The 13,418-nt window shown below is 52.6% G+C and overlaps 1 protein-coding gene across 1 annotated transcript in view; it reads left to right on the forward strand.

Annotated features, from left to right (window-relative positions):
* The first annotated feature begins 6,746 nt into the window (after positions 1 to 6,746).
* LOC119952875 (cAMP-specific 3',5'-cyclic phosphodiesterase 4C-like) overlaps positions 6,747 to 13,418 on the forward strand; it is a 392,881-nt gene continuing 386,209 nt past the window's right edge. The window contains exon 1 of the mRNA XM_038776469.1: positions 6,747 to 6,881. The gene's annotated coding sequence lies outside the window, so the exon portion shown is untranslated. The remainder of the gene's footprint in view (positions 6,882 to 13,418) is intronic.

The raw sequence follows: 13,418 nt of genomic DNA on the forward strand, positions 1-13,418 counted from the left end.
CTCCCCCCCCCCCCCCCCCCCCGCCGAAGTCCCGACCCGAATCGCTGCCGCCGTTTTTTTACGGCCGGCAGCGATTCTCAGCTGTTAGATGGGCCGAAGTCCCAGCCCTTTCCGCCGTTTTTACGAACGGCAAACACACCTGGTCTTGCCGTTCGTAAAAACGGCGTCACAAACTCGCTATTAATAACCATGGCACCGATTGGCACGGCCGTACCACGGCCGTGACAAGGGTGCCATGGGCCCGATGCCCGCGCACTACTTGTCCTTCCGCCGCCCCGCATTATCCATTCGCGGGCGGCTGAGGGGCAACCCGGCCCGCGCATGCGCGGGTTTCGCGCAAAACGCGATGACGTCACCCGCGCATGCGCGGGTTGGAGTCTTCCAAACTGCGCATGCGCGGCTGACGTCATATGACGCGTCAGCCGGCGCTAACTCCGGCAAGCGGGCTTAACGAAAATCGTTAAGCCCGTCTTGCCGGAGCCTACGGCGTCGGGCTGCTAGCCCCGACCGGGGACCAGAGTCGGTCCCCCGTCGGGAAGGGGCGCACTGCCAGTAAAACCCGCCCGGGTTTTACGCCAGCTTTACGATATCTCCCGTTTTGGGAGAATCTCGCCCTATATTTCTGTTATTGTGGGGTTTAAGAATCCATGATTGGCCTCTGCAAGGGTGCAGACAGGTCTGATATCTGGGAGGAGGACGTCACAATGCGTTATTGGTGCCTTTGGTGTGGCTGGAGTTGCGGGAGATATATCCTTTTTAAAAAAAAATATTTTTTATTGAAAAATTTTGAATTTATACAACAATAACGCACCTTAGTAAAATACCAAAAATAACAATAATATTAACAATCATAACATTCGCCCCAGAAAAGGCTGCCATCATTTATAGAACCCTTGTATTGATCCTCTCAGGGCAAATTTGACCCTTTCCAGTTTTATAAATCCCGCCATGTCACTGATCCAGGTCTCCACACTTGGGGGCCTTGCATCCTTCCACTGTAGCAGAATCCTTCGACGGGCTACTAGGGACGCAAAGGCCAGGACACCGGCCTCTTTCGCCTCCTGCACTCCCGGCTCTACCGCAACTCCAAAAATCGCGAGTCCCCACCCTGGTTTGACCCTGGATCCAACCACCCTCAACACCGTCCCCGCCACCCCCCTTCCAGAATTCTTCCAGTGCTGGGCATGCCCAGAACATATGGGCGTGGTTCGCTGGACTCCCCGAACATCTGGTGCACCTATCCTCACCCCCAAAGAACCTACTCATCCTAGTCCCGGACATGTGGGCCCGGTGCAGCACCTTAAATTGGATGAGACTAAGCCTCGCACATGAGGAGGAAGAGTTGACTCTCTCCAAGGCATCTGCCCAGGTTCCGTCCTCTATCTGCGCCCCGAGTTCCTCCTCCCATTTAGCCTTCAGCTCCTCCACTGACGACTCCTCCACCTCCTGCATTACCTTATAGATGTCAGACACCTTCCCCTCTCCGACCCACACCCCCGAAAGCACTCTGTCCATCGTCCCCCTGCGAGGGCAGCAAAGGGAATCCCTCTACCTGTCACCTAGCAAAACGCCTTTACCTGCAGGTATCTGAACATGTTCCCTTGGGGGAAGGCCAAATTTATCTTCCAGTTCCCCCAGGCCCGCAAACCTCCCGCCAATAAACAGGTCCTTCAATTTGCTGTGCCCGCCCTTTGCCACCCCCTAAATCCCCCATCATTGTTCCCTGGGATGAACCGATGGTTGCCACCCAGTGGAGCCTCCATCGAGCCCCCTGTTTCCCCCCTATGCCGCCTCCACTGTCCCCAGATTCTTAGGGTCGCCGCCACCACCGTGCTCGTGGTAAACCTCTTAGGGGAGAGCGGCAACGGCGCCGTTACCATGGCACCCAGGCTCGTACCTCTACATGACGCCATCTCCATTCTTTTCCACGCCGCCACTCCCCCCTCCATCACCCATTTACGCACCATTGTCATATTGGCTGCCCAATAGTACCCCAGAAGGTTGGGCAGCGCCAGCCCGCCTCTATCCCTCCCTCGCTCCAGGAACACCCTCTTCACTCTCGGAGTCCCATGTGCCCACACAAAGCTCAAAATACTGCTAGTCACTCTCCTAAAGAAGGCCCTGGGGATAAAGATGGGCAGGCACTGAAAGAGGAACAAGAACCTCGGAAGCACCGTCATTTTGACGGACTGTACCCTCCCCGCCAACGATAATGGCAGCATGTCCCACCTCTTGAACTCCTCCTCTATCTGATCTACAAGTCTGGTGAAATTATGCTTGTGAAGAGTCCCCCAGTCCCTGGCCACCTGCACCCCCAGGTACCTAAAGCTCTCCCCTGCCCGCCTAAGCGGGAGCCTACCAATTCCTTCCTCCTGGTCTCCAGGGTGCACCACAAACAACTCACTCTTGCCGAAATTTAATTTATAACCTGAAAAGGTCCCGAACTCAGCTAGCAACTCCATCAGCCCCGGCATCCCTCCCACCGGGTCCGCCACATACAGTAACAGGTCATCGGCATACAACGACACCCTATGTTCCTGCTGGAGATATATCCTGGTGCGCACCCGGACATGGCACGAAGATTTTATCCTGAATTCTCATGGGTCATTGCAAGCTATCATTGTGTGAGAAGGCGTGCACCATTTAATCTTGTTTTCATGGCCTTATTCTCCTGCCCCTTGCTCTCTGCGTGTAGAGGCACCAAGTAGAGATTAGTGACTGTACTGGGCCAACTGTATTGCAGTTCTTCTGTTCTATGTATCTATGCATGTTGAGACATTGTTCTTCTGCTGTATCATTCCTGTGGTTTTTTTTGCATTATTGCATTAAAGTGGAAACATTTTAATAAAAATGCTTTAAAAAAAGAAGGCAGCACACCCAACACCTTCTCATAGGGATGTGGCTGGCTCTTCCAAATTTTCTAAATTATTATTGGGCGGCGACTATTGCGATGGTCAGGAAGTGGGGTCGTGGGGGAGGGGTCGGTGTGGGAACAGGTAAGAGAGAGAGAGAGGAATACAGCACAATGTTGTGCCGAACTCTTATCCTAGGTTAATCATAGAATTTGGACACTAAGGGCAATTTAGGGCAGCACGGTGGCCTAGTGGTTAGCACAACCGCCTCACGGCGCTGAGGTCCCAGATTCGATCCCGGCTCTGGGTCACTGTCCGTGTGGAGTTTGCACATTCTCCCCATGTCTGCGTGGGTTTCGCCCCCACAATCCAAAAATGTGCAGAGCAGGTGGATTGGCCACGCTAAATTGCCCCTTAATTGGAAAAAAATAATTGGGTAATCTAAATTTAAAAAAAAAAAACTAAGGGCAATTTATCATGGCCAATCCACCCAACCTGCACATCCTTGGACTGTGGGAGGAAACCGGAGCACCCGGAGAAAACCCACGCACACACGGGGAGGATGTGCAGACTCCACACAGACAGTGACCCGAGTCAAAATCGAACTTGGGACCCTGGAGCTATGAAGCAATTGTGCTATCCACAATGCTACCGTGCTGCCCTTAAGAAGAAATTAATCTACACTCCATTATTCTACCGTAATCCATGTACCTATCCCATAGCCGTTTGAAGATCCCTAACGTTTCCGACTCAACTACTTCCACAGGCAGTGCATTCCATGCCCCCACTACTCTCTGGGTAAAGAACCTACCTCTGACATCCCCCCTATATCTTCCACCATTTATCTTAAATTTATGTCCCCTTGTAATGGTGTGTTCCACCCAGGGAAAAAGTCTCTGACTGTCTACTCTATCTATTCCCCTGATCATCTTATAAACCTCTATCAAGTCGCCCCTCATCCTTCTCCGTTGTAATGAGTTGGGTTACGGGTATAGGGTGGATACGTGGGTTTGGCTCGGCACAACATTGAGGGCCGAAGGGCCTGTTCTGTGCTGTACTGTTCTATGTTCTATGTTCTAAAAGGCCTAGCACCCTCAAGGTGGAGGCGATAAAGACACGAGTTTGGGGACACTGTTAACTGCACCTCTGCCGTTCTCGCCGTACTCCACAAGCGAGTGGCAGCCCTGAGGGTGTGGAGACTGAAATGTGGTAATCACCGGTTATTGATGAGAGCTTCCCGAGCCTGGAGGAGTTGGAGGAGGAATTTGAGTTGCCAGGGGGGAATGGGTTCCGGTATCTGCAAGTGAGGGATTTTGTGTGCAGGCAGGTTTCGACCTTACCACACCTGCCTCAGGATAAGATGGTGTTGAGAACATGATTGGAGAGGGGAAAGTTTCAGAGATCTACAGGGAACTGATGGAGTGGGAGGGAGCCCCGATAGGGGAGGTGAGGAGAAAGTGAGAAGAAGAGTTGGGTGGGGAGTTGATGGCCGGTTTAAGGGAGGAGGTACTGAGGCGAATCAATGCATCCTCGTCGTGTACAGGTTCAGCCTGATAACAATTTAAGGTGGTCCACAGAACACACACGCCTATGGCCCGTATGAGCAGATTCTTCGAGGGGGGTGGGGCTGGGTGAGGGTCCTGTGAACCATGCCCATATATTTGGACATGTCCAAGGCTGAGGGGTTTCTGGCAGAGGTTTGCTGACGTCGCGTCAGAAGTTTAACGGTGAGGCTGGTGCCAAGCGGCGATCATTGGTGTGTCGGAAGACCCGAGAGCCCGGGGGGTGAGGGAGGCCGACATCCTGACCTTTGCCTCCCTGGTGGCCCAGAGACGGATCTTACTGGGTTGGAAGGACTCGGAGCTCCTGAAGCCGGGGGTATGGGTTAGTGACATGGTGAGGTTTCTCAGACTCGAGAAAATTAAATTTGCCTTGAGGGGTTCGCGTGCAGGAGTTTGCTCGGATGGTGGCAGCCATTCATTGAGAAAAATTAAACTGCCAGCAGGGTGGTGGTGGGGGGGGGGGGGGGGGGGGGGGGGGGGTGGGGAGGGGGGGGGGGGTGAAGGAGGCATGGGAAGGGGGTGCGAGTAAGGGCAGGGAACCAGTGGGAAAGGAGGCTGGGGGAAGTTGGTACTGTCTGTGTAAACCATGTTGGCTGGGGTTTGTTACTGGGTGTGTGTTGTTATATTGTTTTGTTCTTGTGATATCTGGGGGCGGGATTCTGCCGTAATCGCGGCGGGGCGGGAACTCCAGCGGGAAGGGGTGGCGTGAACCACTCCGGCGTTGGGCCGCCCCAAAGGTGCGGGAATCCTCCGCACCTTCAGGGGCTAGGCCAGCACCGGAGTGGTTTGCGCCGCGCCGGCCGGCGGGGTAGGGGCTTGGCGCTATGGCCAACCGGCGCCGAATGGCCTCTGCCGGCCAGAGTGAGTTTGGCGCCTGCGCGGTATGCGCCAGCGTGTGCTGGCGTCATCCCAAGCACATGTGCCAGAAGGGCTTCGTGTACTGCGACCGGCAATGGCTGGACCAGCTACTGCCCGCCGGTCGGAAGAATCGAGTGCCCCCAACGGAACTGGCCCGCCCGCGGAATCGGTGGGCCCTCGATCGCGGGCCAGGGCCACCGTGGAGCACCTCCGGGGCAGATCCCCCCGCGCCCCCCCCCCCCCCCAGAGAAACCCCGGAGGCCGCTCGCGACCACCAGGTCCCGCCGGTAAGGACCTACTCCTAATTGTACACACAGGCGGGACCAGGAACACAAAAAAAAAAACCGGGTGGCCACTCGGCCCATCGTTGGCCCGGAGAGAATCGCCGGGGGGGGGGGGGGGGGGGGGGCTCACGGGCAAGCGGCCGCCGACTGGCGCGCCGGGATTCCTGCCCCCAACCAAATCTCCGGTGCTGGAGAAATTTTACAGAGGTTTTTATGCTGGTAGCTTGCTGTGCACAAACTGGCTGCTGCATTTCCTACATTACAATAGTGACTACACTTCTGAATGTTTTTTTGTTGGTTGTGAGGGCAATTGAGACATCCTGAGGTGGTGAACGGTGCTTTATAAACGCAAGCCTTTATTTTCTTTATACAACCCTGCCACCTACATTGCCTTTTCCAAGTGGGCCTTAAGCAAGTCCCAAACTCGAAAGTAAACTCATTTTTTAGTTGTGGGCAATGCTAGCAAGGCACTCAGTGTCCATCTCTAATTGCTCTTGTGGGCAATCTACTCAGGTTGCTGCCTCCTCAATGAATCTTAGCAAATTTCCACCTCCCAAACCCTCACCACCACTACAATCTAGAAGGACAAGGGCAGCAGTTACATGTAAACACCACCAGTTGGAAGTTCCCCTCCAAGACACTCGCCATCCTGACTTGTATCGGCTGTTCCTTCGCTGTCGCTAGGGTCAACTGGAACTTCCTTCCTAACAGCACAATGGGTGTACCTGCACCACACGGACTGCAGGGTTTCAAGGGGGCAGCCTCACCACCACCTTCTCAAGGCAATTAGGGATGGGCAAAAAGCTAGCCTAGCCAACTGCACCCGTGAAGGACAAGAAAAGGTTTACTATCCGGCTGTTGGGACCTGTGTGCTGGGGTGTAGAGTCTGCTGCAGTCATAAGTGAATTCCAGTTTCTGACATAGTCTGAACCTTTCTCACCCATTTCCTGCCTTTCGGTTATAGATATTTTTGCCCAGTTTGTCTCAGAAAGGGTTAATCCGCGCTGCTGACAATGTTTGATTACCAGCGCTTTAGGATTATTTACCAAACAGCATTACATTTCACACACATTAAACCTGTCAGGTCTGGGGGAGGAGGAGGGCTGGATGTCACACCTGCGAAATCTGCCGAACTGCGAGCGAAGACAAGGGCACACTGCTGTCAGCAGACAGGAACCAGCTGATCCTCATTGTAGCAAATTCAATTTAAGCGCGAGCCACAGTGACGGTTTGAAACTGGGAAGGAAACACAGGACTCTTTCACACTCAGAAGGCGTTTGGTGCCTTAGCCGTGAACTCTTCTTGTCGATCGACTGACCAGACTGGTAGGAAAATATCATTAACTTATCAAAAGCATTGTAACGCGCAAGCTCTCGTGCTGCCAACAAGGTTAAGTGATATGCTGCTGTCTCTGATTGCGTAGCAATTTTACTGAAGCCAATTACTCGGTTGAGACAACAATTAAGAGCTACCCATATCTCGTTTCCATAATACAAGAAGGGTAAAAGTTTATTGGAGATGGTGCAAAAAAAAGGTTCCCTTTGGTAATACCAGAGAGTTATAACTAACAGGAAAGATCGAAGTCGCCTGTTGCTTCTTGTGAAAGGTTAGGGAATGACGTGATAGAGACCTTTAAAGTTCTGAAAGATATCGGGCAATTTGGTGAGATCTTTCCACTTGTTGAGGGGGGAGGGGGCGGTGGGGGAGACCTGAGCTCAGGGTAATAGGTATAGGATAATCACTAATAAATCCAATCGGGAATTCAGGAGAAACCTCTTTACCCAGAGAGTGTTGAGAATCTGGAACTCACACCCATAGGAAGTGGTTGAGGTGAATAATAGATACATTTAAGGGGGAGCTGGATAAACACACGAGGGAGAAAGGAATAGAAGAATACGGTTAAAGGCGAGATTAGAGGGGAGGAAGGCAGCCTTTGGACCAGCTGGTGTGAATGGTCTTATTCTTGTTGTAAACTCCAAACTATATTATGAAATATTATGGCAGCATGGTAACACAGTGGTAGCATTATGGCTTCAAAGCGCCAGGGACCCGGGTTCGATTCCCGGCTTGGGTCACTGTCTGTGCGGAGTCTGCACGTTCCCCCCGTGTCTGCGTGGGTTTCTTCTGGGTGCTCCGGTTTCCTCACACAAGTCCCAAAAGACGTGCTGTTAGGTAAATTGGATATTCTAAATACTCGCTCAGTGTACCCGAACAGGCACCGGAATGTGGCGACTAAGGGATTTTCACAGTAACTTCATTGCAGTGTTAATGTAAGCCTACTTGTGACACTAATAAAGATTTTTTTTTCCTCTACTCAACTTCAGTTAACAACAAATTGTATTTATAGTACTTTTAACACACTTAAGCATCCTAAGATACTTTAAAAAAAAAAAAAATTTTATTCTCCTTTTTCACATTTTCTCCCAAATTTACACCCACCAGCAATAATCAGCAACAAATATATCAATCCCCATAACAATAACAACGACCCCATCCTCCCACCACCCCTCAAACATTGGCCTGCATGTTTACATAAACAAATGACAAAAAGGAATCTGGGATTACTCATAGTTGCCATTAACACACACCGCCCCCTCCCCAACACTCCCAACCCTCCCACCCATCCCCCCTCCCCCTAACCCTCCCACCCCATCCCCCCCTCCCCCTAACCCTCCCCCCCATCCCCCCCCTCCCCCTAACCCTCCCCCCCACCCCCCACCCATCCCCCCCTCCCCTAACCCTCCCACCATCCCCCCCCCTCCCCCTAACCCTCCCACCCATCCCCCCCCTCCCCCTAACCCTCCCACCCATCCCCCCCCCAACTAATGTAGATGTTATCCAGTTCTTGAAAGTGCATAATGAATAATGCCCATGACTTGTAGAACCCATCCATCCTTCCCCTCAGTTCAAACTTGACTTCTCAACGAGTGCAAGAATTCCAGCAGGTCCCCCTGTCCCGCCACGGCACAGGGTGGAGAGGCTGCTCTCCATCCCAACAGGATCTGCCTTCGGGCGATCAACGAAGCGAATGCTACGATATCTGCCTCCGCATCCGTTCCAACCCTGCTGGTCCGACACCCCGAATATGGCCCTCTGGGGACCCTGGTCCAGTTTCACATGCACCCACCTTGGAAATTACCCTAAAAACCTCCTTCCAGTAATCCTCTACCTTTGGACAGGACCAAAATATATGAACATGGTTAGCGGGGGCCCCCCCCCTCTGCAACGCCACACACATCTTCTACCCCTTCAAAGAATCGGCTCATCCTCGCCCTCGTGAGGGGTTCTCTGTACATCACCTTCAGCTGTATCAGCCCCAACCTCGTGCACGAGGTGGAGGCATTCACTCTCCGGAGCACCTCACACCAGAACCCCTCCTCTATAACCCCTCCCAACTCTTCCTCCCACTTTGCTTTGATCCCTTCCAGTGTTGCCTTATCCTTTTTCCAACATGGCTCCGTTACACCGCTGACACTACCCCCTTCTCCAGTCCCCTTGTCGTCAGCACCTCCTCCAGCAATGTGGAGGCCGGCTCCACCGGGAAGTTCTGTATCTCCTGTCTGGCAAAACCTCGAACCTGCATGTATCTAAACATTTCTCCCTGCTCCAGTCCATACTTCGTTTCCAACTCCTTCATCCTGCAAACCGACCCGTAAGAAACAAATCTTTTAGCGTCTTAATCCCCATCTCTTCCCATTTCCGGAAATTTCCATTCCACCCTCCCTGGCTCAAATCTGTGGTTCCCCTGAATTGGCATTTCCCTTGACCCTGCCCCCAACCTGAAGTGTTGGCGAAACTGCCTCCAGATTTTCAATGAAGCTATTATTACCAGACTCCCCGAGTATTTTCCCCGGAGCTATCGGGAGCGGCGCTGTTGCTAGTGCTTTCAATCCCGACTCCCTGCACAAACTCTCCTCCATTCTGACCCACTGGGAATCAACCCCTCCGACCCAGCTCCGCACCTTCTCCACATTTGCCGCCCAGTAGTACATCAGGTTCGGGAGATCCAAACCCCCTGCCTGCCTTCCCCTCTGTAGCAGCACCTTTCTCACTCTGGCCACCTTCCCTCCCCCACGCCCATATGAACGAGGTAAACGCATCTCAAGATGCTTTACAGGGGCATTATAGAGGACAATGTGACACTGAGCTTCAAATACAGACGTTAGGGTAAATGACCAAAAGCTTGCTTAAAGCGGTCGGTGTCTTAAAGGAGAGCCACAGAAAGCAGAGAGGTGGAGATGTTAAAGGGTGTAAATCACGAGCTTAGGGTCTGAGATGCTGAGGCACGGTCTCCAGTGGTAAGACAAGTAATCTGGGATGTTCAAGCGAATCAGTGGAGCACGGATAACTCGGAGGGCTATGTGATTGGAAGAGATTAAAGGAGGGGGAGGTGAGCCATGGAGGGATTTGAGAACAAGGATGAGAATTTTAAGATCAGGACATTGCTTGACCGAGAGACAATGGAGGTCCGTGAACAAAGGGAGAGTTGGGTGAATGAGCTTCGTGTAAGGACTCTGGCAGCTGAGCTACGGATGACCTCACCTTTTACAAATGGCAGAAGATAAGTTGCCCAATAAGAGAAGCTGGAATAATTTGAAACTGGAATTTTCTGGAACAACCCCTGTGTTTTCCAGAATCCCTGGACGCAGACGCCATTAGGCTGGGCTGGCAGGAACATCCGATCCCGTCGAATTCAATGGCAATATGCTTCCCTCACCCTTCCCGCTGCTGGGGAACCCGTGGCGGGGGTCAACTTCGGCAAGACTGGCCGATCCTGTTGTTGGGAAGGGCCGTTAAAATCAGTCCTAAATGTTTGATAGATGCACTTTTCTAAAAAAAGGCATTTCCCTTGTTCTGTTTAGTTGAATTATTTTTCCCTTCATGACATTATTGACATCAGTGTCTCAGGGAGAGTGGATGTGCTTCCCCCAATGTGGTCATTAGAGATTTCGGCATGCTTCAGGTCCCCGTCTCCCTGCTGTGTTCACTGATCCATTGGTGGGTGATACAATTAACCCCAGTCTCCTATTACTCTGGTCCAGTGGTGTTCAACTGAAAAGTCATTGCAGATGTGGATATACCTCACTTTTCAGCGCAAGTAGCATAGTGGTTAGCACAGCTGCTTCAGAGCTCCAGGGTCCCAGGTTTCGATTCCCGGCTTGGGGTCACTGTCTGTGTGGAGTCTGCAGGTTTTCCCCTTGTCGCGTGGGTTTCCTCCGGGTGCTCCGGTTTCCTCTCACAGTCCAAAGATGTGCAGGTTAGGTGGACTGGCCATTCTAAATTGCCCTTAGTGTCAGAAAATGTTAGGTGGGGTTCGGGGGATAGGGGGGGAGGCATGGGGCTTAAGTAGGGTGCTCTTTCCTGAGGCCAGTGCAGACTCGATGGGCTGAATGGTCTCCTTCTGCACTGTAAATTCTATAGTCTATGGATATCACAGGATATTAAGATTGGTCTTGACTGCGAGGCCTACCATAGTCAAATAGTTTGCGGGCATTCATTGTCCAGTTGGAGAATGGACACTTGGAATGAGGTGGGAGAGGCCTGCCTACCGGACCTGCTTGTCAGCAAGGGTCCGCGCCTCGAGGACATGAAAGGGAGAGAGACTGCCCTTGTATAGTGCATTCCACTATGCTTTTCCCAGATCTTGCTGATTGCAATGTTAAGTGGACACGAAGAGATGGGTCCTGGTGTGTGTGGATTAGTCCCGCATTGGTAAGTTCCTTTATTACCTTGAGCCACTGGGCACAACTCAGCTGCCTAATGACCAGCGACCTGTTTCTTTTTGGCCTGTTCACTTTATGGTTTCCCTGTTGTGCATCAGTTAGAGTTTGGGAGAGTGTGGGAGGAGCCAGATGATGTGTCAGCTTTTCTACAGCAGATAATGACTAAGGACAGGAAATCAGATCGCAATCAACAAAAGCAACAAATAGTTGAGAAATGCTGCCTCCTCTTCCTGGGGAGATCAAATCCCTCCATCGTCTCTCCCACCTCGATCTTGTACCTTGGGTGTGCACAGTGGCTAGCACTGCTGCCTCACAGCGCTAGGGTCCCGGTTCGATTCCGGCCTTGGGTGACTGTCTGCAGTTTGCACTTTCGCCCCATATCTGCGTGTCTGCATGGTGTTTCCTCCGGGTGCACTGGCTTTCCTCCCACTAGTCCAAAGATGTGCAGGCTAGATGGGTTGGCCATGCTAAAGTGCCCCCTTGGTATCTAAAGGGTAGGTGGGGTTACAGGGTTAAGGGGAAAGGGCGGGGGGGAGTGGGCCTGGGTAGAGTGCTCTTTCAGAGTGGTCAGTTGGACTCGATGGGCCGAATGGCCTCCTTCTGCACCTGCAGGGATTCTATGATTCCTCCAACCATATTGAGGACCATGCCCTCTGCACTCGTTGAATTCTTTTTTTTTTTCTTTTTAAAAATAAATTTAAAGTACGCAATTAATTTTTTTCCAATTAAGGGGCAATTTAGCGTGGCCAATCCACCTAGTCTGCACATCTTTTGGGTTGTGGGGGCGAAACCCACGCAAACACGGGGAGAATGTGCAAACTCTACACGGACAGTGTCCCAGGGCCGGGATCGAACCTGGGACCTCGGCGCTGTGAGACAGCAGTGCTTTTTTTTTTTTTTTTTCTTTTTTTTTTAAAATTTAGAGTACCCAATTATTTTTGTCCAATTAAGGGGCAATTAGAGTGGCCAATCTACCTATCCTACACATCTTTGGGTTGTGGGGGTGAAACCCACGCAGACACGGGGAGAATGTGCAAACTCCACACGGACAGTGACCCAGGGCCGGGATGCGAACCCGGGTCCTCAGCGCCGTAGCAGCATGCTAACCACTGTGCCACCGTGCTGCCCCGAGACAGCAGTGCTAACCACTGCACCCTGGTGCTGCCCCCTGCACTCCTTAAATTCTGGCTTCTCACAGATCCCCGATTCCCTTCGCTTCCACGCTTGGCGGCCGTGCCTTCAGCTCTCCTCGGCCCTAAGCTCGGGAATCCCCTCCTTAAACGCTTCTTCTCCTCCCAACATCCCTTTTCCTCCTTTCATGCACTCCTTTAAACCTACCCTCTCTGACCAACCTATTGGTCACTGTTCAAGTATCACCTTCTGTGACTCAGTCCTCAGTTTAGTTTGATCATTATCTTTGTGGAGGAGCACCTTGGGATATATCCTGTGATAAAGGCCCTGTACAAATCCGAGCTGTGTGTTTGTGACGTTGACTTAATGGAGCCAATGACAACAGCAGAAGTATTGGAGGGGAGATCTAATTGAGGTTAATTGAGTTAAAAGCTATTCCTTCTTCAGGATCCTCCTCTTGGTTGAGGATTGGATGGCAATGTTTGCACCAGTTACGTTCACTGTCGGGAACAGTGGGCGGGAGTCTGGGCGGGGAAATCGGCGGGGCGGGCAACTCTGGCGCTGAGGAGTGTGTGAACAACTCCGGTGTCGGGCTGCCCCAAGATGTGGGAATCTCCGCAACTTCAGGAGCCTAGGGCCCGGCACTGGGGTGGGTTTTGCGCTAAGGCATGCTGGCGGGAAGGGCGTGGCGCCATGCCAACCTGATGCTGAAGGGCCTTCCGCCAGTCAGCGCGAGTTGGCACATGCATGGGAAGCGGCCAAGTGTGTGCTGGCGTCATCCCAGCGCATGCGCAGATGTGGTTCCCCATCTCCCGCGTCGGCCATTGGCGGAGGACCACCAGCGGCCGACGAGGAAGAATAGAGTGCCCCAATGGATCAGGCCCCGCCCGCGGATCGGTGGGCCCTGATCGTGGCAGGCCCCTCCCAGGCCAGGACCCCCCCCCCCCCCCCCCACCCACCCCCCCCCCCCCCGGCGATTCTCCGACCCGACAGGGATCGGAGAATCTC

The sequence above is a fragment of the Scyliorhinus canicula genome, chromosome 18, assembly GCF_902713615.1.
Source record: "Scyliorhinus canicula chromosome 18, sScyCan1.1, whole genome shotgun sequence".
In the NCBI taxonomy this organism is placed as follows: domain Eukaryota; kingdom Metazoa; phylum Chordata; class Chondrichthyes; order Carcharhiniformes; family Scyliorhinidae; genus Scyliorhinus; species Scyliorhinus canicula.